Here is a 24,969-nt window from a genome sequence, read left to right as displayed (position 1 = left end):
AGAGGTTTGAGTCCTGTTTCCTGCTTGTGCAGCTGCTTTGGGAGATCTCATCGGAGCTGAGGAGCGAGAGGAAAGAAGTGGAGAGATGAGAGCCTGCAGCAGAGTGCTGAGACCCAGCACGTCAATAGGAGATGAAGCCTGTGAGCTGCTCGCATTTGGTGCATCAGGGAAGAGAAAGCCATATGCCAGGTAACAGGCATGGAGGAAATGATGCTGAATATTTTGCTTTCTCAAGCAGCTGCGGACCTGTGAGGTCGTTTTTGTTTTCTCTCCCCCCTTTCCTCATGCAGCCATCATGGTGGATGGACTTAGACCCTGCCAAAGCATCTGCAAATTCTCATCCTGCAAAGTGCCAACGCTTTTGCACGCCTGCATATTTTCAGCTTCAAGCTCTGCATGCAAAATGTGTAAGTGGCAAGTAGAGGCTGAGGCAGGCTGGGGGATAAGACTTTGGTCCTAGAAGTGTCCCGAAGCACAGGATTTCCTTTTTGGTGATGCCCCAGGACTGACATTAATCAACAGCATGGTACCAGGGATCGATGCCGTTCTCTGGATTAGGGTCCTATCTCTGCAAATCCTTGCACTAATGCTCATCCCTAAGCACGTGGCTGGGCCCATCAGTCTCAAGCTGCTTAACGTGAAACACCGGGGAGCTGAGCTCCTTTTGGGGGAGTCCTCCTGGACACAGCCCCACAGGGTAGGAGAAGTAAAGGAGTTGTTAAATGGATGCAGCTCTCAGCCTCTCTGGCTGCCTCAGCCTTCCTGGCTGCATCCAAAGCATTAGCAGAAGGTGGCAGAAAGCCTCGATGGAAAGGTGGATGCATGAGCAGCTGTGAGTGGCAAGGCACCATCTCCTCCCAGCACTGCAATGGCACAATGTATGGCAGCGGAGGCAAAGGGTGCTCGTTTTTGGGTCTCATTTAGGTTCTGGCTGGGCGAATGATGAGTCTCGTGAGAGATCTCTGCAGAAGTGTGTGATGTAGCCTGTAGCCAAGTCGCTGGGGCCTTCAACCACTAATTTTTTTGGCCAGGGTTTCACCCGCTGGACTCACTGCAGCGAAGGCAGCACGTACACTCACTTGGCCCGTGGGTTCTCATGGCAAACACTATTAGTAACAACTTATTAAGGAGTACTTATGACAAGTTCAAGTCACGATTGCACATTTGAAGCTGTTTTCTGTCTGCTTTGATTATTTCTGATAAATGTCAGGATATCTGAGGTACACATTTACTTTCAATAGCAGTAAGAGAAAAAGGGGACGATGCAAACTTCTCCAAATAATGGGAAAGGAGTTGCTCTGATATTTGGCTTCACGTTCAGCAGGCAGTACAATACAGAGCAGCCAGATAGGCTCAGGAGCACAAACACTTGTAAATAACATTGCTTGGCTCTCAATTTCAGACAAGAGTGCCTGTTGGAAGTGTGCGACAGCAGTTTGTGAAACAGGAAACAGATGTACTCAGCGCTGCCACCCTCTGCGGTTCGGCGTGGGGAGGTAGGAAGGGTGTGATGGGGGCAGAGAGATGCTGCAAAGTGAGGGGCTCTGAACTCTGAGAACAAGAAGGAACGCACTTGTCGTGGCCGTGCTGTTCTCAGCGGGCTCAGGGCCCTGTGCATTCAGCAGCTAATCAGCCACTGACCCCACTGCCACTGACCTGATCCAGGTCACAATCCCACACCGAGGCTGGGACTCGCTGGCACGGTAAATCCTGCTCCGGGGTTCCCAGCACTGGACCAGACCATGGGGCTCTCTGCAACTGGGCTCATGCCACACAGGACAGCTGCTGAGCCACTTGGTTTGAAATTGCCTCGTCCAGCAGAGGCTTGTGGGTGCCTTTGGGCTTGGTTTTGTCATGTTTTAAAGCTTAGGTGGTCTGATGGTGCTTGCCAGCCCTCCTGCCGTGGGCAAACCTGAGCCTCGCACATCTCTGGCTCAGACAAGCCCTCGGGTGCACTGTCCAGCACTGCGGAGCCTTCCCAAACAGTGAAGTGGCAATTAAGTTGATTAAACTATAATGAAATTAAGACATTTTGCCTTCAAAATGGGCCCGGTTAAAGCTATACCACCTGGCTACTTCCCTCACCCCCCAGTCCATGGAGATGCAGGGATACAAATGGACCTGAAACATATTTCAGGCTGAGTTTCTAAGTCTCTGGCACTTTTCTGTTCCCATCGGCTCCAGTGGCCTTTGTTTAAGCTGCCTGAATTATTTCTGCTGCTGGAAACAAATTATCGGGTCTGCTCCGAAAAGTGAAGCCATGCTCCCAAAGCCAGGGAACTGGCATGCGTGAGATGCTGGGAAAAGAAAACATGGAGAAAAAAAAAAAAAAGAAAGAAAACAGCCTTTACTTGGGCTTTGATTCATTTTCTGTGCCCAACGAGAAAGGCTGTAAGACCTTGACCTAACCTTGACTTCCCCATCAGCAACCTCAGTGTTGGGAAAGCGAGGCCAGGCGGAGCCAAGGGGAGCTGCACCAGGGCAATGCCCACAGCCAGAGAAATTGGCACATCGCATCACTTTCTTCCGTCATGCCCAGCCTGAGCAACTGGGGGAACGGCTTGCTGCAACGTGGGAAAGAGGAAACAGACTGCTCTGCTCCACCATGAGGCTGAGGCTGGGGTAAGGCTGCGCGGTGGGAGCTGCAAGATGCCCCGGCTTCAGAGCAGTGCAGCTGAGGTCACCGGGGTGTGTTGAAATGCAGTTTGGTACTGCTGTGAGAGTATGAAACAAAGCCATGGTTGGAGCATTTGTTGGCCTGTTGCTAAGCAAACTGCTCAAAAACAATCATATTTTGCAAACTGATTCCTTCTTTTCTATTTTTTTTCTTTTTCCCCACAGCCCTTAATACATCGTCCAGGATTAGCTGTGATTTTTATCATCACATCTGCTTTTTGCTGCCTGACTTCTCGAATCACCCGTGAGTTAATTTTCGCAACATTCATCCAGGTATTGGTCGTGCTGCAGTTCGATGCATGGTCAGGTTGGCTCCTAAGGCACAGGAACTGTTTTTTCTCCACGAGAACAAGCTCAAGGAAATCCGAGTTTTCACAGTTGTATTGCTGGTATGAATTTTCCTTGTATGGGGATTGGAAACACCTATTTCTTAGGCTTTTTTTTTTTTTTTTTTTTTTAAGCGCTATCTGTTCCCTGAAGCAAAAGAATAAATAGAACCTCAGGTGCTTTAACTTAAACACACCATTTACTTTTTAAGATTATCTTGCATGTGAATTTAAGCTCTGTGTCAAATATCAGAGCTATGGCCATGAGATGGTGCCTTTTTCCTTTTGTGAGTAGTGGAAATAAACCCCGATTTGGCCTTTCCCATATGCAGTTTGTGACATCCCACTGCCCACACCGGGTTGTTATTTGCCAATCAGTTTATCCCCCAAACTAGGAAAATCCACTTGAAAGCACACAGCTTCACTCTACTTACAGAGCACAACTTCTTTCCTCTGTCTAAAGGCTCGCTCCCCGCACACTGGTTTTCCCACAGCACCTTGGGCACGTTTTATGTCCTCGAGGGCCACAGAGAAATCCACGTTGTCACACGCAGAGAAAAGTGGTCTTGAATGAGTTAGTCTATACATCTCAGCTGGAAAATGATAATTTGAACCAGTCCAGCGAAGCAGTGAAATAATACATGCAAAGTGCCGGAGAGGAGCCCAGCTTGGAGGCTTCTAGTGGAAAAAGAAAATTCGAATAGACAAAAAAAAAAAAAACCTGGCATAAAGGAGAACGTCATGAGATCAGCCCATAGAATATGCTGAGGAAGACAGAAAGTGCCTGCCCAGATCTAAGTAACTTGGGCAGCAGTTTGCATTCGTTAAGTTCTGGCTCATCAGATGCATCAAATTAGGAAGGCGCACGAGTGCAGTGGTTATCATACCACGTCCCTAACGAGCATCCTCTGCCTTAAGGAGCCCCGTTTAAATGAGCAGACATGGGCAGGGGAATGGCTGTGAGGTAATGAGGTGGTGAGAGGAATGCGGTTTGAATTCAGCACTTGGCTGGCTGAGGAGCAAGCTGTTAGTCCCTAAGAAATTCCCAAGCATCACGCGTGAGAGATGGGCTCCCTTACACCATGCTGTCCCCTCCACATGCTGCCTGCTGCTGGCCTGCCTTTGCCTGTTTCCATGCAGACTTGTTTTTTGGGCTTTTGTTCTTCAGGTGTTCCTTCTAGCCCAGCTGGGCTGCAGGACCAGCAAGCAGTGTGCTGGTCCCTACCATGAGCATCCCTGGTGTTATTTTCCTCATCTCCTTCTTGTTGCAGGATCCGACTGTGGCCCGCAGCCGTGAGCAATAAACTTACTTAAAGTCACCCCAGGAAAGAAAACTGTCAAGAAATTAGACTCGTCTATGCAGAGGTGCACGATTTCTCCTTCAGCTCAGCTTCTCCCCAAGCGGTAAGTTCATAGATCACAGATGTGCTCTGAAAATCTGGTTAACAGGTAAACATGCGTACATCCTGGCTAGGGACTGCTGTCGCATACCAGGGAGCTGAAACACATCCTTGGTACGTCGGTGGCTGTATCTCAGCTCTGCTGTTGTTGCCAGCTCGCACAAAGATGAGTTGAACTGTCCCAAATCCTCAGTCTCTACCTGGGTTTCTGAAAATCCGAGATTTTGAACATCCTTTTTCTGAATAAGTTTTTGAACAAAGACCTGGTGGGGACTTACAAATATTTTTGGAGTACCACAGCTCTCAAAGGGTAACTTTAGCTTCTCACAAGAATTTTCTGAATTTAATTTAACCATTTCAATATGTCTTTAAATTGTCTGCATTTATCTCTTACACATTCCTGTCCAGCCTTGAGCTGTCTCCTGTTTCCACTTAGGGCTGCAATCACCAGTGGTTTCCACTCGTGCTCCCCGTGCCAGAGATGTGCCCCCTCTAACACAGACACCGCAAGCTGATGACAGTCACTTTGCCTTGATATTTTAGCAATCCGTGTCTCCGATGACACCCTCCTCCTAATCCCTGCTTTCAATTCGTATTTCTTCCCCCCAGTATCTGTGTTTTGGATCACTCTCCCTCCCTGGCACTCGCTCTCCTAAACTGAGCCTCGTTTCGTCGTTCCCTCCTCGCGTTTCTGAGCTCGGTGTGACACGGATGTTGGCTGCCTGTTTCAAAGCCATTTCAGATGTGAAGGCACTCACTCCTTTGTATTCTCAAGGAATTAATGAAGATGTTAAATAAAACCAGACACCCACTTTAATCTTTTTACCGCTCCCCTCAGCATCTCTGCTTTTCAGTGTGGAGCAGCTACTATTTCTCCTCGCCCTGTGGTTCTTCGATCAGCTTGATATCTGGAGGAAGGGTTTCTCATCTCCCCCACTCTGCATGTCTCATGAGACACCATGCTAAATGTTTGATTCCTTTTACTCCAGCATTGCCTTCATCTGGGACAATTTGTCCGTGTCTAAAGCAGGGCTGTGGTTTATTTGGTGTGATGACTTTCTTCCTGAGTACGTGCGAATATGCAAAGGGGACTAAAAAGGGACATAATGGGCTTAGCACCTAGCTGCTCCTTGCTCACAGTGCTGCTTGTCTCCTGAGCTGTAATTTGCCCTGAAGGATACAGCTAATGCGGGTTCCTCCTTCCCACATAATCTCCTCTGTGTTGATGGAGACGTCGGGAAGCACACGCTGACCTGCTGCGTTGTGCTGCCCTTCCACAGGGAACAGGTTGATCTGGGCAAGATTTCCCAGGGTTTTGCTCAGACCGCCTCACAGTGACTCAAGCTCAGGCTGTTCCCCTTGGGAGTCGATGCTACCACCTAGCATGCTTGGAGCTAGGATTCAGTTTTGGCCCCTGGCCTCTTTTTTGCTCACTTCATGCCCTTCATCCAGGTGCCACATCCTGTTTTCTCAGCTTCGAATCTGTCTGATGCCTGCAGCACCTCTGGAACAAGCTGTCTCAAGCTACATAGCTTCACATCTCCTTAGAAAATGCCCATAATTAAAGAATTTTTGGGCACCCAGCATCTTTCCTAAGGACTTGTGGAAGCTGCTGAGTGCTCGGCACACATGATTCATGGTCAGCTCTAAATACATATACATGGGCTCTAAGCCCTTAACTCTGTTTCTAAAAGTTTGGGCTAAGATGTAGGACTGTGAAACGATTCATTAAGGGAGTTGCCACAGTACGTGTGCATCATCCATGTGTCACTTAGGTACTGTACCAAGCTCAACCCAAAAAAGACATCCTCCCTTTATCCCCACCGTCTCTCTGACAGGTTTGCACGTAGAACTGTTTCCAACTGAGTGTTCATTTCTTCCACAGGCAGCAAAGCCAGAACAACTTCCTAATTAGCCCTGGAATTGCCCCCAGGCAAGCTGCAGATGAGTCGCCCTTGAAGTACAGCCCCAAGGACAGACAAGTTCAGAGGCATCTCCTGCAGCTTTCGCACGAAAACAGAGCCATCCATTGGAATGGTCAGCACCAGCCGTGGTGGATCCAGGTTAGGTTAGGACCAGTGTTTAAAGCCAACACGCTCAGTTTGGGATTGCTCTTATCCAGATGTTATTTCGAGGACAGTGATCCCTAATGATGGAAGTTGCCTCTCCCTGAGCCTTTATACAAATGGACACCACCCAGTTCTTGCAATGTTTCAAAATGAAGCGTAATTCTGTTTGAACAGAAGCTCTTCGGGGTAAAAATCCTACTCCTGTGAAAGCGAATGGGAATTTTTCCTCTGGCTTTCATGGAATCCAGATCTGGCAAACCATGAATGCAGACCTGTCACATTTCTTTCTCTTCCTTCATCAAGTTACTGCATTTTTTTCCCTGGGAATCAGCTTAGTGAATTCTCATCTGACCGAATACCTCTCTGAGGTACCTCAGTGAGGCTGGGACATTTCCTGTGGCTATCACATCCGCTTCGATGTCCTTATAAGTGAACGTCACAGCCCTTAGCCACTGAAACAGGCTTTTCTTTCATGGCAGCAAAACAGCAAGCCAGCCTGGATAAGATGAGAGGGACACCGTAAATATTACATAGGATCTGAGGCATTTGCTGTAAATTCAACAGCAACTTTTCCAGCTTCCCACTGGGAGAGATTTCTTGGGAATAGAAAACTCTCTGGTGCTTGTAATAACTTCTTAAGCGATACTGGGATTTTTGACATTCCCTGTTACGCAACAGGAAGCAGAATCTTAATAGAAATGCTGCACACAGTTGCCTTTAATAGGAAACAGTCTACACGGCGGTGGAGGAATACTTAAACTACTCTTTGCTCTTTTTTAATAATAATAAAAAAGAGAATTTAGAAAATTTTTAAATTTACTGAATGCTTACACTGCTAGATTCAAGGAGATGCACGAGAGTGACAAGAGCAACCTGTTATACCCTATAGGAAAGCTGGGTCCTGGGAAGCATAGGACAAGGGTGAGTGTCATCAGCTTTGTGTTTGCAGATGCAGACCTTTTTTACAGACTTTTTTTTTTGAGTAGAATGAGGGCTGGCTTCAAACATCAAGCTGGCAGTGTCTGGTTTTGTTCATCTGCAATAGGAGCTTAGGGTGCAAAAGCCTGACTGGGAATTGCAGCCACACATAAAAGGAAGGGGAAGCCGGCTAAATCTGCAAACCAGACTTCTGACTGCTTGCTTATTTGGAGTGTAAGACCAGGCAGGGGGAAAGGTAGGGCTGCTCCAAAAAAAAGGGTTTCCATACCCTCGTAGAAAATGTCAAATGCCTCCTTTTCCCCTCTACACAGGTAAGAAAACACAGTCAGCACAACGTTTATGATGAACTATAGTTAGCAACTTGTCAGTATCTGCCGCTGAGCAGAATTTACCCATACAGACAACAACTGAGAGCAAAAAAAAAAAAAAAAAAAAGAGAAAAAAAAAAAGGATTCCCCCCAGCTCCTGACCCCTTGTGTTCTGGTATTCGAGAAATACCCAGAAGATTCAATAGTCCTAAATATGTTTTCCCTGACTTTCAGCTGAGAGAAATTCCTTCCAACTGATGTTGCTTTTTAACACAAACCACGGGGCAGACGATCTTGAATCAAGCCCAGCCCTTTCGCTTTAGGGTAATTCACGGCTGGTTTTGGGGGCTTGGGCTGCTCCTTCCCCATCAGCAAGCGGCCAGTGAGTAACACGGATGAGTAAGCTGCTCAGATGTCTGTGCAAACGAACCTTTCCCATCTGAAGGGCGTACAAAGTGATCCAAAGGAAGCCGAGGTCTGTGCCACGCAGGGAGGACTGGAGCACGCCTTGGCAGCGCCACTCACCTCCGGCTGCAAGCGAGCCCTGGCCAGAATCCAGGCTCCTCGCCCAGCCCTTGTTTCATTTCCGAATTTAAACCTGGAATAATGTTTACAGTAAATAAAGGCCACCTCCGTGTCCGGGAAGGAATTTAATTTCCATCCATCTCTGTGCTTTCAAAGGAGTTGCAGTTGATAGCAAGCCTTGGGAAAGGGGGCTGAATTTTAGTAAATGGGGAATCCATGGGCAGCACCCAGCAGTTTGATTTTCCTGCCTGTAACGTGCTCCAGAAGCTCCGCTGATCATTTATGAACTCTTTACACATCGCTTTCAAATGGGACAGCATTGTGAAGGGTGCTGTTTGCTGTCTACCCTGCTAAAAAGGCAAATAAAACCTAAGGGGCCAGGTTTTCAAGGAAATCCATGCCCAAGGGTTGCGTTAGTTCCCGGTGTGCTTCAGGAGCACGCTGTGACACCACAGAGAGAAAAGGGCTCTTGTGCTTTTGCAGGCTCTCCCAAAACGTACGGGACGGACTGGAATTTTGTCCTGGAAGTTTGCTTGTGTGGTCATCCCCACAGTCTGGGACCGCTCACTTGGGTTTCCAGGCAGAGCTGCTGGGAATAATAACAAAACTGAGTCTGAAATTTGGATGTGAGCTACTGCAAAAAGGTGTGGGTATTTTTTCCTTCCGTACCACAGGGTTGTGTGCTGAGTTCACATTCACACAAAGCTTGCAGGGACAGAGCTGTCGCGGAGGAAGGACTGATTCCAGCAAAAAACATGCCCGTAAAAACGATGCTATGCTCTTTCCTGCAGGCCACCTATAACCACAGCCTCAGCGTTTGTGTGCCCCTGGGGACCCAGCAGACGAGGATTTCCTCTGCGCTCCTGCTCCTGGCCTGCTGTGGGGCTGTAGGAAGTCATTTTGCAGCTGTCTGCCTCAGTTTCCCCCACACGGTAAGTTGCTCAGGATTCCTGGGCTTGTGCCTCTGTCTCACCCCTCTCGAACCGACTCCAGAAAAGCTTTTCTAGCCTTAATAACATTTTGTGGCTTCTGTCCTGAGGAGTATTTAAAAAGGCTTGGTTTTCATCAGGTGGCTAATAAGGTGAAAATTGTCTCCTGTTACGGTTTGTCAGGCCTAGCCCTCCTCCCCAGCTCGTATCAGAAGTGCCCCCCCTGCTCCACAGCATTAAATTAAACTGCTCAGACTTGTTAAAACTCTTGGTTTAGCTTCCTGCTTAAAGCTGTAATTTTCGATCCTCCGTGGGTATAAATAGACACAAACACACAACGCAGTTAAGCTGACATTCACCGGGAATAAGGCCCAAACGTTTATTTCTTCCCTTCACCTCCGCCGTCTGTCTTTCAAACGGAGACATTTTGGGAACTTAATCTCCCGTGAAACCTATAGGTTTCAGTCTAATGTGGAAACGGATCTGCAGGGTTATTGGTTAAATCTTTATGGGAAATAAAATGCCCGTAACAGGACCTGCGTATGGACCTCTGGTGGCATTTCTTCATGATGGTTTGGGAGAGCCTGCAAATGAATGTGGTGACCCACCAGAAACACTGGAAGTTTATCATTCCTTCCCTGTGACTAAGCATATGCAGTGTTTGGAAGAGGAGGTTTTTTATTTTTATGAAGAATAATGATAACTCAGCGGATACTTGTGGAGTTCAAGTGGAACTCGTCTCCCCTAGGTCTGTCTCGGATGACTCAGCTCTGTGCTGGGATATGTGGGGCAGGGACATATCCCGGGACACGAGCATGTCGTACACATCCATCACACACAAGAGGTGGATGATCTGGAATCGACCATCACGGGATGTCGAAATGGCTGCAGGGCTTCAGCAGGGCATGGTGGCTTCGTGTTCACTGGGCACCATTCCTCAGTGCCTCCGACTCGGTGCCCCAGTCGTTGTCCTTCATGCTGAGAAGGATGATCTGAACGCAAAACATGGTCCTGTACCCTGGGGATCCTGCAACAGCAATCCCTGGCCATGAGAAGGCCATCCACATTGCTTACCACACGTTGTCTTTGCCTTCTCCCCGTTGAGCTCTGTTTTTGGGAGCTCTCTGCAGCAGCCTATATATGCACAAAGCAGCTGGTCAGAAATGTTTGGTTCTTTCCTCCCTTCCCCCATGAAAAATGACATTGAGACAAACTGCTTCCCACAGAGAAACTTCCTTTTGCATGGACATTCCTGGAGGAGGAGGGGATGCCCCAAAAAGCCGAATTGCCTGGGAAGGATGCAAACATTTGACAGCGCTTAAACGCGGAGAGGGAAAAACCCCAAACGTGTCCCTTCTCACTGGACGCGAGTGCTTGAGCACGTTTTCTCACAGCAATAATGTGTGTTTAACCTGAGGTGTTTTCCTCAGCTGATAAGACTTTTTCTAAGGGCTTATTCTGCTGCTTAGGGCACTTAGGGCACGAATTCCCAGCCTTGTCATCCATGCCCCTTCCCAAGCCTTAAATCCCTCTCCGAAAAGAGCGTCCGAGGGGATCGTCCCCGTCAGGCCGGATCCGTCGGCGGCAGGCGAGAGAGGAGGGGGAACGTTTTCGCATTCTTTCGAAACATACGTTGGACCGTTTCCATCGGAAAGAAAAGTGCTTACGCAGCTTTAGTTACTTGTACATGTGCTTTGCATTGTGTGAAACCCTATCTGCTTTTTCTCAGCAGACTCTTGATCCCCGCGCGAGGGAGGGAGGCAGCCAGCGCCGGTGCCTTGCTGCACAGCCCCGCCGAGATCCCCACCAGTGCTTCCCCCAGCAAATCCCCCCCGAGGCAAGCAGCAGGAAAAGTCCCCACCACCTGCATTTTTGGGGCCAGGTAGGTGGGAGGAGATGTTCCTCCTCAGGCTCAGAGGACTCATGAAAGCAAAGTATTCGGGGCATAAAGGGGGAAAATGTTCAAACAGCTCTGTTTGCCTTTCCTGAAAATGAGGAGATTCCTTCTTTTGTGTCTCGAAAAACAGTCTGGGGAAAGGGATGACTGTGGGTTTGTGTGTGTAGCCACACTACCGCTGTAGGCACCAGCCAAAACGTCACCATTTCATTGCTCCTGGTGGGCGCTATGGTGTCTCCACTGCTGCTGCCCACAGAAATGTGCATCCCCCGAGGGGCTCAGCGTGTGTGTGAGGAGGAGGAGGAGACAGCTCCCTGAGAGTGGGGTAAGGCAGGGGAAGCACTGGGAATGTGGACACCACAAAAACAAATCTGTTAATCATTACAGCCCAGCAGTGCTGCTAGCAGCTGCTACTTTTCAGGCTGGACCCTCACCCTAAACAGATATCTCAAGTACCCCTGGGCTCAGCTTGGCTGAAAACTAGCCAGGGCCTGGAAAAACAGCAACTTGGGGGCAGCTTCCAGGCTCCTGAATCAGCATTTTGAAGGCTAGACGTGCTGAGTTACCCGCCTGCCTTCCCCCGAGGCATGTGTGTATACATACAGATATAAAATACACACGCAGATATGTGTTAGTACACACACTCACTCCTCTGTGAAATGTCAGCCAAAAAAATAATTCAAAGATCGCTCGGCCTGGTTCAAATGCTGTTACGCTTCAGAAATTACAGCCCCCTCCAGGAGTGGGTAAGAGCTGACACAAAGCAGCAATAACCCAAAATTTCCCAGCTGTTGTGTCTGGCCTTTTGAAAAGAGGAATTCCTTGGTACTGAGCCTGAAACCTTACTCTTTCCACTCTGCATTGCCTGAGGGCGCTAGCATGAAAAGGATGCATGAGAAAGGATTTATTACCAGCAAGGTGCTTGCAGCAGCTCCAAGACTTGAGTTAGGTGGACATGAGGGAGATGGGGAATAACCCTTGTGACTTCTGCTTTTCTTCCCAAGACTGTCTTCATGGAGAACTGCTCGCAAGAAACACATTATGCTCCGGAGTCTGGTGGCCCTAAATATTAGAGGAGATGGCTCCTAGCTCTTTGTGGACTGGTCAAGTTGGCTGCAGTCTGGGCTAAAAGAAACATGAAGCAGAGCATGATCATCACAGCAGAGCTCCATGACAAGGTATGGTGTTGTGCTTGGCCTGTTTTAGCTGAGTTTTCTTGGAGAATTTATTTCTCAAGGCTGGTGGAAGACCAGCAGGTAAATGCAGGAACTGTCTGTGATTCTTTCAGCTGTGGGCAGTGTATGTGTAAAGAGAATTAGAGGTTATTCTTAGAAATTCAGGGGAGCAGATTTCACCAAGACCTGGACCAAGAGTGGAAGGTGTTCCCTTTTAACCTCCTTGCACACCTGACCTAAGGCAGGTAACGTCCCCTTGAGAACATCCCTGAGCAGGACCACACAAGCTGCTTGGCAGCAGGAAGCAGCTTTAAAATGCTCCACAGAGCCCCACTCCGCCTTCCATACATCTTCGGTGAAGACTTGTGGTTGATGGGGTGAGCAGTGGGAACCACTTGAATATTTCTAAGTCACAGTCCAGATTTCCATCCAAATCTAGAAGTGTTTCCTGTTTAAAAGCTCCCCTTCTGCACAAACAGAAACAACGTCAATTTGTTACAGAGACACCTCGCCATTTTCTGCTAGGTTTAACTAGCAGACAGCACAGAACCAATAAAGGTACTCCTTAGCAGACCCACTAAAAACTTACAACACTGTTTATGGGACAGTAAATGCAGCAGCACTAGTCCACCATTACTCGTACTGGTGTGGGACACATCTCAACGCAGTGGCAAAGGACTGTGGCAGCAGTTCAAAGCCATCTTTCTTCACACTCTCAGCTCTACCTGCAGTGCTTGTAGGGAGCATTGACATCACTGTCCCACCTGTGGCTGAAATTCTGGCCAATGCTCCAAACTGGCTCCAGAATTGCCCAGCCAGGCGGAGCAGAGGTGTTCTCTTCTTCCCCATCTGTGCCTCGGTGTTTCCCCTAAACTGCACAGCACTGTGGTTTGTAGCAGGTTGGTTCTGTCTGGGAGTGGAACTAGACAGAAAGCATTTTCTGTACCAAAATGCCATACATTTTTATTTTCCCAGCATAAAAGAATTAGGGACAGAAGATCCTCCTCTCACTGGGGGGCAGCTCAGGCTGGCTCTCTTGCTGCTTGCAGCTGTATGGTACAAAAAAACAGCAGCAGGGAAGATCCCAAACCTCTCTCTCAGGCTCTCTCCACCAACAGGAGATGCTTCTAGGTTTTAGCACTGCACTTGAAGATTATTCATTCTTCTTCATCGTACTTGTAGCCCACATGGAAAGGTAATAACTCAATGAACTTGATGAACAACAAGAAGTTGGTAATCTGTCTTCAGTTGCATGAAGGATGCAGCACAGATTTAAGCCAAATTTTGTGCTTCCTCTGACAAAAGCAAGTCTGCAGGAGCTCAGAGCTTTCCTCCTTTCAGTCCCCCTCCCAGCCATCCACATCTTCCCTCCATCTGAGGATACACACATGCAATTATTTTGATGTAGACTCCTATTGTTCACAAAGTGCTTTGATGGTAGAAACCAAGCTATGTATTTGTAGTGCTTAATTGGGTATGAACGCAAATGCTGATTTAGAGCAGGACGTGTAGCCCTGTCCTACACTTTATTAACTCTGCATGCATAATCACACCACTGAAGTCAGATCCTTTCAATCAGAAGTGAGGCTGAATTTTGCGGTATGGGCATTGTGATAAACTTCTGTGTAATCAGGATCCCAGAGACACTGACGTTTCCTCTATGAAGTGTTAGCTTGAAATGTTTCTTTCAATATATGTATGTATGAAGAAAAATCTGATGCCAAACACTCAGACTTGGGGAGCATTTTAGTATGAGATAAGTGTAAAAAGGGCCTAAATATATTGAAAAAGACAAGTCATGATTTGCCTCCTGGCTTTAGCAATGATTAGTTTGTAACAAATGCTGCAAATACGAAATGTTGGAAGAGAGAGATGAAAAGTGCCTACTTTTGGCTTATTTTGGCTGTGCAAAACCTGTTTTTTTGAGCTGAAGAGCATCTGCAGCTCCTGTTGATTTCGGAAGGAGGACGCTACCTCGCGGATTGGAACAACGTAGGGTGGAAACAGCAAATCATTCATCACATAAATCAGCCCCAAGAAAATGATCTCATATTTATTTATGTCCCTAGCCAAATCTGCACTCATTTCCTCCGTGAAAGGTAATACATTGCCTCAGCTAGAGTCTTGGGTATCGAACTTTTAAGCAACACAATGCCCGCAGTCCCTGGGGCATTGCCTCAAAAGAGGTCAGGGCTCCTGCAGCTGAATGATCAGGGAGGGCTGCTGTGATGGCTCCTGCTCATCACCTTGTCTGCACCATCACTTCCCTGGGGCCAGTTTTGGCTGAGGACCACCAGTCAGTGCCTTCTCACATCTCAGGGGTAATGTTTAGGAACTTGTTTTTCAACATCTCCGTGACCATGTTTATCAGTGCCATGTTTCTCACTGCCCAGCCTGCGTTTCCCTTCAGCTTTGTTCTTGCAGAAGGGAAGCTGAAGACCTGGGGTCATCATTATATGAGTGAAGTTAATATATAAGTGGAATATAAAGAGCTAATCCACAATTAACAGTAAAATAGGCTCTGTAATGGATTGGCACAAGCTATTAGAAAGTCCATCAGGCTACCTGTAACCAAACCTTAAAATTGTCTCCACTTATCATCATTTTGTTTTGCCCATCAGTAGTTTGTTACAACATCCAACACTTGTTCCTTGTTTAGCCATCCAGGAATTCATCACGGAGATGGGAAGACAGCCTCACTAGTGTATCCTATACCAAGAGTAGTTTGGGTTTTCAAGTTGCTCACTATTTCCAGTAACTGGTAAGGCTGTGTAAGCGGAGACACAGCTGGCAATATTGTAATTATAGTTATGTTCCATGATGTTTTATTTAAATTCACTTTTTTTTTTCTTTTCCAGTCTAAGTAACACTGCCATGTTATTTTTATGATGTGGTCCTGTGGTTTCCAAGCAAAGGTCCACAAAACCCTGCAGGCTATCTGTCGCAGAGCAGGTCCATGGGTTGTACCAGGCTGCACATCCAAAGAGGCCCCCACAGCTGATGTGAAGCTTTTTAACTCATTGCCACAGGGCTCGGCATGCCAGAGGGGTCCCCTGCTATGTGGTGGGTCCTGTTGTTGCTTAGTACTTCAACATACACAGCAACTACAAAACATTTGGGAACTGCTTACCTGCTGCATTCTTGCTCTCAAAGGGATAAGGCTTTGCCAGTATTTTGCATAAAGTTAACCCTAAGGCATGGCCCTGGAGAAATATGTATTTAAATGTTTCAGGAAGAGCTAAAACCTGCTCCCATAGCAATCAAAGGAGGCCTTGCCATTGTTTTATGAAGTTGGAAAAGATTCAAAGCATCCCATGACCGCTGCTTTGGGCTGTGGGAGTCATGATTAAGATTTCTATTGCTGTTCTTTGAGTCACGGTTTGCTCCAGGTGTGTAAAATTCAGGCACTCGGGTTCTTGGTACGTGAAATAATGACAGGCTGGGGAAAGGGGATGGGATGGGATGGGATGGGATGGGATGGGATGGGATGGGATGGGATGGGATGGGATGGGATGGGATGGGATGGGATGGGATGGGATGGGATGGGATGGGATGGGAGGCTCACCACACTTTACCAATACTAACATTTAAATGTTATATTCATACAATTTGATTAGGTTTCAGTAACGGCATAACCAGTATCATGTCCCAATTTATTTGCACAGAATTTTCTCCTGTGCTGTGTGGTTAAGACCACGACCCCACATCTCTGAAGGCTCAGCTTCTTTCCAAGCCTGGCACAGGGCTGGTTCTCCCTGCTAGCCCAGACCCTGCTAGTGCTGATTTTGGGGTGCAGGTGCTGGGCCATGGGATGGGCAACAGGGCTTGGGAAAGAGCTTGTGAGCATCGTAAAGGCATGTGGCTTCTGGCTTCCAGGAGGTTTTGGTGTGCTGGCATCAGAGCTTTTGTCTATCTCCCTCATAATAGGCGAGCATCTGGCTGTCTGTAATACATCCCCCTTCCTCAAACCCTATATTTTGGTATGGAAAAGGCAGTAGAGGGTGTCTGATCTCCAAATTTACAGGGGACTTGCTGCAAGGGCTGAACCCAGGCCTCCCAAGCTCCAGGCTCAGCCTCACATCACCAGCAGCTCCTGCCCTCTTCCTCCGCAGCCGCCAGGCCGGAAAAAGCTGTGGCCATAATCTGGTGCTAAATCTCTTCTGATCAAGTAGCTTTGCTCTTAACAAAATAATCCTATAGAATGACTTGGCTCTCAGCTGGGAGCAGTAGGAAGATCTGGGCAGTGTATTACAGGCAGGGCACGGCACCAGGAAATTAAGCTTTATTATGTGTGCTCTGGCAGCAGAGCGCACACAGAAGTGATGTTTATGGCATTTGCGCCACCGTTCTTTCTTAATTCCTATCACAGTATGGCTGGGATGTTCTCTTAGGGGAAAGCAAGGATAATTTCTGTTTTTTCTTTCTTTTTTACTTTTTTTTTAAGCTGACAGATGAACCAAAGGCTCTGCCCTGCCTATGTTCACTCCTGGAGTGAGCACGTCAAATGAGGCACGAGCCAGACCTATCAAGGGTAGGTTCAACACCAAAATTGCTCCAGCTTGATCCTCTGACACCCACTGTCCTCTTCTGCTGACAGCCATGAGGCCAAGACCACCAGTATGCCCCCTTCTTGGAGCCCAGGGCTGTCAGGGTTTGGAGGCAGGGCAGTCATTGTGGTGAGCATCACCACTGCTGCCCAGACCCACAGAGTAAGGGACAGGGGAGTCCCTTTGAGACCAGCTTGTCTGGTGTATGGGAGCTCGTTAATCAGGCTGCAGATTAGTAATCTGGTGTTTAAAAGCATTATCAGACCTTTTCCTCCCAGCTTTAGGAGCCTGGTAGTGGTAATGAAAGTCTGAAGCCCTGGCTTCAGTTCCTTTCTAATTTAAAGATTAGATACCGGCTGTACTGAAAATCTTTTTCCATTTACCTTGGCCAAATCTTGAAAAAAAGTGGAGTCATGACCCAAAGCAAAATCTCCAGCCCCTGTTAAGTTGCTGGCATGCTCCTTTGCCTCTGAGAAAGTCAGTTACGTTGGGGTTTTCCCATATTTTTTTGTAGGGCATCGTAGTACTGATAATCAGAGGACCTGTCTCTAAAGATCTGTTCCACGGAAACAGTCATGATTTTCAGATGAAAATTTAATTTCCTTCTCTGGAAATGTCGGGGCTTACTGAGCCTTCAGTTAGTTTTCGTCCATGTTTGTGAAGTATTTTGCTGAGCGTGGCCAAAAGGAGGGGCATAGAGGGCAGACTGGTAGTTTTCAGTATAAAAATAAAAAATTCTGAGAAAATTTTCAGGGGAAAATGAGGAGATGCCTTCAGTTCATCAGAGTGTAAAGGGCTCAGCCGGCTTGAGACTTCCCTATTTCAGATACCCAACAAAGTCAGCTCTTCTCACCTCTAGAGCTGCAAATGACACATTTATAATAGGATCCTCAGGAACAAGGGGCTCCGGGTTCAGCCTGAGTTATTTAACACTTCCCAGGCTCTGTGTGAGCTTGAGCCTTCGCTTCATCCACCGCGTTAATGCTAAACGCTGCTGAAACCACCAGGTCTCCCTCCAATAGACTTCCTATTAAAAGTATTTATTTTACAGGATCTCCCTGTTCCCAAATATATACTAGTTTAACATTGCTGGAAAAGGTTTGGCTAGGCTTGCTCGGAACTGGACCTTTGCTCCCTCCCAAGGTTCATGAACCTTCACAACTCTCTAGGTGAACTCAGCCTGACTTTCCCATATAGAACCAAATCCCAGGTCAGTCTCATTTGGTTTCGTGTTTCACTACAGGCATTTATTTCACAGCTCCGGTTTTAAAGACCTGAGCGTGGGACAGAGACGGGGCTCCCATAAACACAGGCCGTGGCCATGATAATCCTCGTGCATCCCATTTGTTGTATCTGATGTTGAAATGTGTTTCCCTGTAGCAAAATCCCGGAGTCACTGGGATGTGAATTAGTAGCAAAGCAGAAAGGGAAGAGGAGTGTTTATGGTTCATATGTTAAAATAATTCCTCCAAGGTTTGATTTATTCCCAGCCTCACACTAATTCTGTTTGGTCTGAGGCATTGCGAGCTTGCAAAAGTACCCAAAATGTTGAGGGAGGAAGCTCAGTTTGTTCTGAAATGACCACAAAAGGGCAAAGGCATTGGCTGGAAATGCACGCTATAATGCATAGTATGCAAAGTCTGCCAAAAAGTCTGAATTAGACAATTCTCTCCTGCTATTTCCTTATAAGAGCCCAAAGAGGCGGTGCTTTATGTCAAGAAGCATGAGTCAATCCTCAGAGGAGGATGCTCAAATGGAAAACAGATCGGAGGAGGGCTCTGCAGGCTGTGCTGCTGCAGGTCCTGTCCCTTGAAGTGAAAAGCAGAGGAAGGGAGGAAAAATGGGATCGGTAACAAATGATGTGATGGCAGAGTGTCAATCACAGCGGAATTTCAGCCTGGCCCCGTATTACAGCGGCGCTGGGAGTGCTGTTCCAGCAAAGGCTGCGTCAGCACTTTGTTTAGCTTATACACCAATTTATTATCTGCCCTTTGGGCTGAGGCTGATTTTTCTAGGAGTTAACCTGGCAACAGCTCTCATCGTGTATTTTCAGCTAGTGCGTAGCTCAAGAGTTGTTTAACCTCTCACCCCTGCAGCCTCAGCCCCAGCTTACCCTACCACAGTGCAATTTGCTTGGAGAGGCTGGGGATGTAAGCCTGAAATGCAGGCTCTGCAGCAAAGACAGGGGGTTGCACAAAGCTCCCACCCTCAGAAAACGCCTGCACGCTGTCCCCTCAGCCTGAAAGCTTCCTCGGAGGTCGCCAGAACCGGTGGGTGTTTTGGGGGAGTTTCCATTTCTTCTGACGTTGAGCATCACTGGGCCAAGGGAAGCAGGGCACTGATTCACGATGGCAAGCAGTGGAATTGTCCTACCTAATTATGGACTGCCTGCTGGAATAATGGGACTAAATACATCTTCTTTGTTCAATTCTGTTGTGGAGTGAAATGCTATAGCTTAAAATCCCGCCTTTGTAATGGGACTTGAAAGCAGCCAGCATGCCTGGTGGGTGATGGCTCATTAACCACGCTGAGAGAACGAAGGGCAAGGGTTGCTGGAACAAGGCGTTACTCTCCCAGGAGCTCTAATGTCACTGAGATGGGAAACCATGGCATCGCTTGCTGGGGTGTGAAGCCTCCTGCTTAAATCAGGCTCTGTGCCTGAAGGTTGGAGCGTGGTAAATGTGCCACCAGTTCTGGAGGCATCTCCTGGGACCTATATACCAGGAAATCTGACTGCTGTGTCAGAGCAGCTGGCAGAGATGTTAGAATTAGTAGGCACTTGGATAAAACTGATAGACTGGGGAGGAGTTAGTGCAGTGCTTGCAGGGAGAAACCATGCTTCACAAATCTATTAGAACTATCTGGAGTGTCAAACAACGTTTAGCTGGGGTTGAGCTGGCTGACTGAGGCTTTTAACAAGGTCTCTTGCCGTAAGCTTTTTAAGTAATGAAATTGTCATAGAAGGAGGGAAAGGCTTTTCATCAATTACAGGCTGTGATGATAAAAACAAAGTTCAGGTCTAAATCTTCAGATTGTACAGTGAAGAGTGGTTGTGGTGTCATTTATGGTATCATAAACACGGCATCAGTTATAAATCAATCTTGTCTGGAAGCTCCCAATCTGGTGAAGAAGCTTTGGGTTAATTTAAATCTGTGCCCAGACATCATTTGCTTTGGATTTACCAAACAAGAATCCATTCAAGCAAGGTAAGGTTACCTCCCGTTCTTCCTACAGCATTTACAACTCTCAGCTAAGATCCTGGTGGGAAACTCTTCCTGAAAAGGCCAAAAATCTGGTGGTGGATAAAGGCATGCCATCAAGTGAGGGAGGCTGTTTTCAGAGCAATAAATGGGCCATCTCTTGTGACCAGTCCCCTGTGAAAGCAAGGCAAGCAGTAGCTCTTGAAAGGAGGTCTGGCCAGAGAAAAGAGGTTTTGAGCATGAGGGAAAGGTTTGGGGCTGTAATGAGGGTAGAAATATCGATGAAACACAGTACCAGAGGAGAGGGCTATCTTCCTGCTATCCAAAGGATTCGAGCTATTTTCACACTGCATCACCTACACATTTTACACTGCATGTCCAAACCAGCTCAGCTGTGTCCCCAGATACCTCCTCAGCCTGTACCATGCCTCCTGTCTTATGAAGATTTTCTAGTCCTGTTAGCAAAAGAGTTTAGTTTTTCAAAGGAAAAACATATATTTACAATTTCACCATAAATGACCGAAGTCCAGCAATACAAGGTTAAATGGCCAGGAATGAGGATTCTGTCTGGTTTCCAGAAAGCAAGTGCTTGAGGGCTGCAAAGGAAAGGCACCCAAGTTATGAGCTAAGCCTGAGCGCTGAAGCTGCATGCAGGAAGGTGTCCAGTGATTGTTGGAGAATAGCTTGTCTTGGTCACTGACCAGGATGATCGCATGGCGAAGTTATTGCTCTTCCCAGATATCCACCACGCACTCTGAGGCAGTGGCCAAAATCAATTAGGAGCGATCGCATCACCCCACAGAAGGCAAATGTGCTGTCAGTCTGCCGTTGAGCAACAGTGCTGCTTATTAGCTTATTGAGGATGTAATAGGAATAGCAACGGGTGAATAGTTCATGACAGATTATTTATGCGTCGGACTTCCTCCCGTTCGCTCTCTTTGCAAATTGACCTTGACTCTCCCCGCTACACTCATAACTCAGGACTGCTCGGTAACTCATTTCGGTGGCACAGCTCATTTGAGATGGCCTTTGGATATCTGAAAAGTGGGCTGTTGTTTTTTTTTTTTTTTAATGACTCTTGGCTCTCTCTCTCTCCAAAGGTCTTGATAAATTTTGGTGAAGATGTTTTAGAGAAGCAACATGGGGAAATGGGGGGAGTCATCAGCCACATGCCATTAGCAGAGCCCTTCCTCTGTCTTCTTCTGGAGCTTCATTCCCTAAACTCAGCACCCACGGCCCTGTGCACAGCCCGATGACACCCCAATGACCTCCGCAGGTTTTGGATCAATGCTTGATCCCCTCGCTCCGTGATATCACAGCCTGCTTTCCTACAAACAAGCGCTGAGATCACGCATTCAGGCTCCCAGCTCTGAAAGCGGTGAGGTCAAAACCCGTTTCAGTCAGGGGAAATAGAAGAGAAAAGTATCTGGCCCTGCTCAGAGGTGAGGGAGAGGAGAGGATGAGCTGGGCAAGAGCCCACATGTGCTCGAACAGAGAGTGCCTGATGTTTCGCAGACGCTGCGAGGAATGCTCGCCGCTCGGGCTGCACGAGCTGTTGCTGCTCTCGCTTCAGAATAAAAGCCCAGCTCTCCCAAAAAACCTCGGCCAGAAGAGCCAGGGAAACAAACCACTTCTAACGCCTGCCCGTGTAAGCAAGCCCCGAACACAACAGCACTCTTCCTTGGCCGAGACCTGCGGCTCCAAGAAATGGAAAAACCCATCACAGAGCTGCTCCTGGTTTGGGGAGCGCTGCCAGCTTCTCTCGGTGGTCCCAGGCAATTCCCAACCAGCCAGGGCAGCACTCATTTTTCCCACATCATCGCAGCTTGGGGTCCCTGTGGAGAAAGCCTGGTTGCTCTTGAAGAGCCTCTAATTATGTCTGCAGCACAAAGCAAGCTTGGGGTCACCCTGACCCCAGCTCCGTGTCAGACTGCCCCAAAAGGCTCTCTCGCCATGGCAAGGGGCTGGCGGGTGCCTGGGCCATCCCTGGAGGCCTGAAGGCAAATGGCTCAAAAACAGCACTCCTGAGGCAACCCTGAGGCGTTTTGGGCCAGAGCCGTGAAGAGCAGAAGGCTGGCAGAGGGCACCTGCCCCAGCTGATAAATGGGTGGTTGAGGCGGCCATGTTAGGCCCAGCTCTCCCCCACAGGCCTTCACCATCCTGGTTTGGGGCCAGGGCTGTTCCCTGTCCTCGCATCCTGCCCCTTCCCATGAGGAGAGCAAGAAAATGACTGTCCCTTTTAGAAATCACTGGGGTGGTGTGGGAGCTGTGGTTTATAACCCATATTTATCATTTTACAGGGCTGCTTTTTCTCATGTGGGGGCTCAGCAGCTGGCATGAAGGTGTTGGTGGTGCTTTGGTGCCACCCTTCTGGCAGGGGTAGGTTACCGACATGTCTAAATCTGGCACTAAGGCTGTTTAATGAGGCTGTATCGGGGGTTATGTGATGGGAAGCTGGAAATTATCACGTAACTGAGAGGAAAAAAAAAAAGAAAAAGAGAAATATTTTTGGTAGTTTGCATGGGAGCTGAAAGGTGTTGGGAAATGAAAGGGTCTTGGAGCACCTGGGTGTTTCTGGCCTGACCCCAAGGAAGGCTTTGAGTGGTGAAACGCTGAGGTGTGCGGATGTCTATGACTGCTTCTGGGGTTTTCCCCTCAGTTTGGGTCTCTTTTGGTCTCCGTAACGAGAGAAAGCTGGTACGTGACTCTGCATGGCTCAGCTTTCGCGTGTCCTCCGAGCAGAGGTGCAAAGTGGAGCAAACATCAGCACAGGGGGCTGACTGCTGTGGTAGATGTCAGTGACAGCCAAGCACCAGGGGAGGGGAATGTTTTCTGAAAAGGAACGCTTTCAGCAGGATTTAAGAGCAAATAAAAGGAGCCCTTGAGAACTCCCAAAGCATACGGAGCTGTAAGTCCAGTAGGAGCGAGAAACAAGCTGACAGATACCGAGGTGATGAATCAGATTCAGGAGATGGAAGCAAGTTGCCCTGAATGGTAAGCCCTTTTAGGGTGTGCTGATTGCCCGAGCTCTCTTTTAAAAATATAAAAATAAATTAAAAAAATAAAATCACTGCTGCTTTTGCAAGGAGTTTCTCTGTCAGGAAGTAAGGAAATCTTGCTGCCTGATTGATAAAACACACACAGGCTCGGAGTAAAGAGGTTTCATTGTGGTCTTCAGGGCATCATTGCTCTGTAATATATACAAAAAAACCTCACTCTGCTGACCACGCTCTGGAAACTGCAGTCCTCTTGGCAATTCCCCTCCACCCTCCACCCCTGGCACTTTTTTCTTTGACAGCACTTTTCCGATTTTTTTTTTTCTTTTCCTCCTCCTCCACTCAGACTACCTCCAAGAGAGTATAGCTTGTTGAAGGCAGTGTTTTGTCTCCTCTAACACTATTGGGAACAGATGGAAGATTACAGGAAAGCATGCCAGTGAGGCTGGAAAAAATGTTGCAATATCCATAGCTGCCCGTGCACTGCTGTCTTGCACACATCTATCCATATGCAAGGCAGACCTGGATGCCTATTTCCCAAATTACTCCTCTAAAGCAACTGAAAAAAGGTTAGAATGAAAACTGAGTGTTTCAAAACCACTTTAGTTTCAAGCTTTCTGGAAAACATACAACTTAAAACATGCAGTTGCTGTTTTTCCTAAACAATACTTTTTTTTTTTTTTCCATTGAGCTAATATTTTTACTTGAGATGTGTTTGCAAGGTGAAGGCTAGATCCATTTAAACAGTTTCCAGATCAAGACTCTGATATTTTTCCACTTTGAAAGATATTTTTTTTTCGGTGTTATTCTTAGTGTGAGCTAATGTGGAAAGTGCTTGGAGCATCCTCGGCACGTCATTTGCTCAGGGTAGAAAAGCATTTTAGAACCAAATTGTGTTTCCTCCTATCTATCATCTCTTTTCAGCGTGGTCTTCAGGGTCTATTCTAGGCAGTGGCTGCAGTGTCCAAAATAGTGAACTCTTCAGTGGTCAGGAATTCCCGGTGTGACTCAGTGGCCTCAAGCATCTCTGCTGGGAAGCAACAGGGTGGATAAGTGGCTGGGGGGACCCTTAAATATGTAACTTTATTAATATTTGGCATTACCAAAAACATAAAACTGAGAAAACCACAATAACACTTAGCTTGCCATTCTAATTTTACCAGGACTGCTTTGGCCTTTTAATGATATATTGTTTCTACTCATAACCTAGCTGCTCCTCAGCATCCAGCATTTATGTTGACAGCTTCAGGTTGCTAATTTTTCATCCCTTTTTAAAAACTCTTCCTCTATTTGTTGTTGTTGTCCTTGTCATTGTTGTTATTATAAACAGAAATGGTTATTTTCATAATCAGAATGACAGACCATCTGGGTAGGTTTGGCTTTAGCCTTTGTAGTGACTAGCTTGGAGAGCTGAGTCAAAAGCACAATGTGCATTGGGATTTTGAGGAGGAGGATATAATCCTATGTTTTTCCCAAGAATAGCAGGTCAAAATGTGAATTCAGTCACACTTCTCTATGCGAATCAGTGTTGGCCATTTTCCTACTGTTACTAAGTTTTTCCATATCTGTTGTGTACCTAGCTATGCTTTCAAGTCTCCTCTTCTCTGCTAGCTCGGTCCTGTAGCTCTGAGATTGAGGCATCTTTCTTTGCTTTTTAGCAAAGGAAAAGCTTTGTCTTCAGTGTTACAGGAAAAAGTCATGACAAATGAAAAAGCAAATTGGCTATATATACTTGTGTGATTAGGCTGAATAATCAATGTCCTGAAAGCCTGGTGTTACTGATTAAAAAAATCTTTCACAATTTTTCTTCTAATAAAGGCTACAGAGCATGTTAATCCAGCAAATAAATTGACTCCGACATCTGCTTGTTCACTCGACTTCCATGGGTTTCTTCTGTTAGAAGTGTGGTGAGCCGTTGAACTCAGCTGAAATGAGGAAGGTGATGTTTTCCGTGGCAATTTATTTATTTATTTTCTGTATTA

General features: G+C 47.2%; 1 protein-coding gene across 1 annotated transcript in view; it reads left to right on the top strand.

Annotated features, from left to right (window-relative positions):
* LOC137858486 (uncharacterized) overlaps nt 1-24,969 on the top strand; it is a 116,482-nt gene that overhangs the window by 55,514 nt on the left and 35,999 nt on the right. The window contains exons 11-18 of the mRNA XM_068686325.1: nt 33-189; nt 1,403-1,496; nt 2,427-2,622; nt 2,842-3,065; nt 4,274-4,406; nt 9,035-9,175; nt 10,902-11,054; nt 12,074-12,247. The gene's annotated coding sequence lies outside the window, so the exon portion shown is untranslated. The remainder of the gene's footprint in view (nt 1-32; nt 190-1,402; nt 1,497-2,426; nt 2,623-2,841; nt 3,066-4,273; nt 4,407-9,034; nt 9,176-10,901; nt 11,055-12,073; nt 12,248-24,969) is intronic.

This window comes from Anas acuta, chromosome 6 (assembly GCF_963932015.1).
Source record: "Anas acuta chromosome 6, bAnaAcu1.1, whole genome shotgun sequence".
NCBI classification, from domain to species: Eukaryota; Metazoa; Chordata; class Aves; order Anseriformes; family Anatidae; genus Anas; species Anas acuta.
Note: the sequence above shows the minus strand (reverse complement) of the source record. Positions and strands in the feature narration are given on the sequence as shown.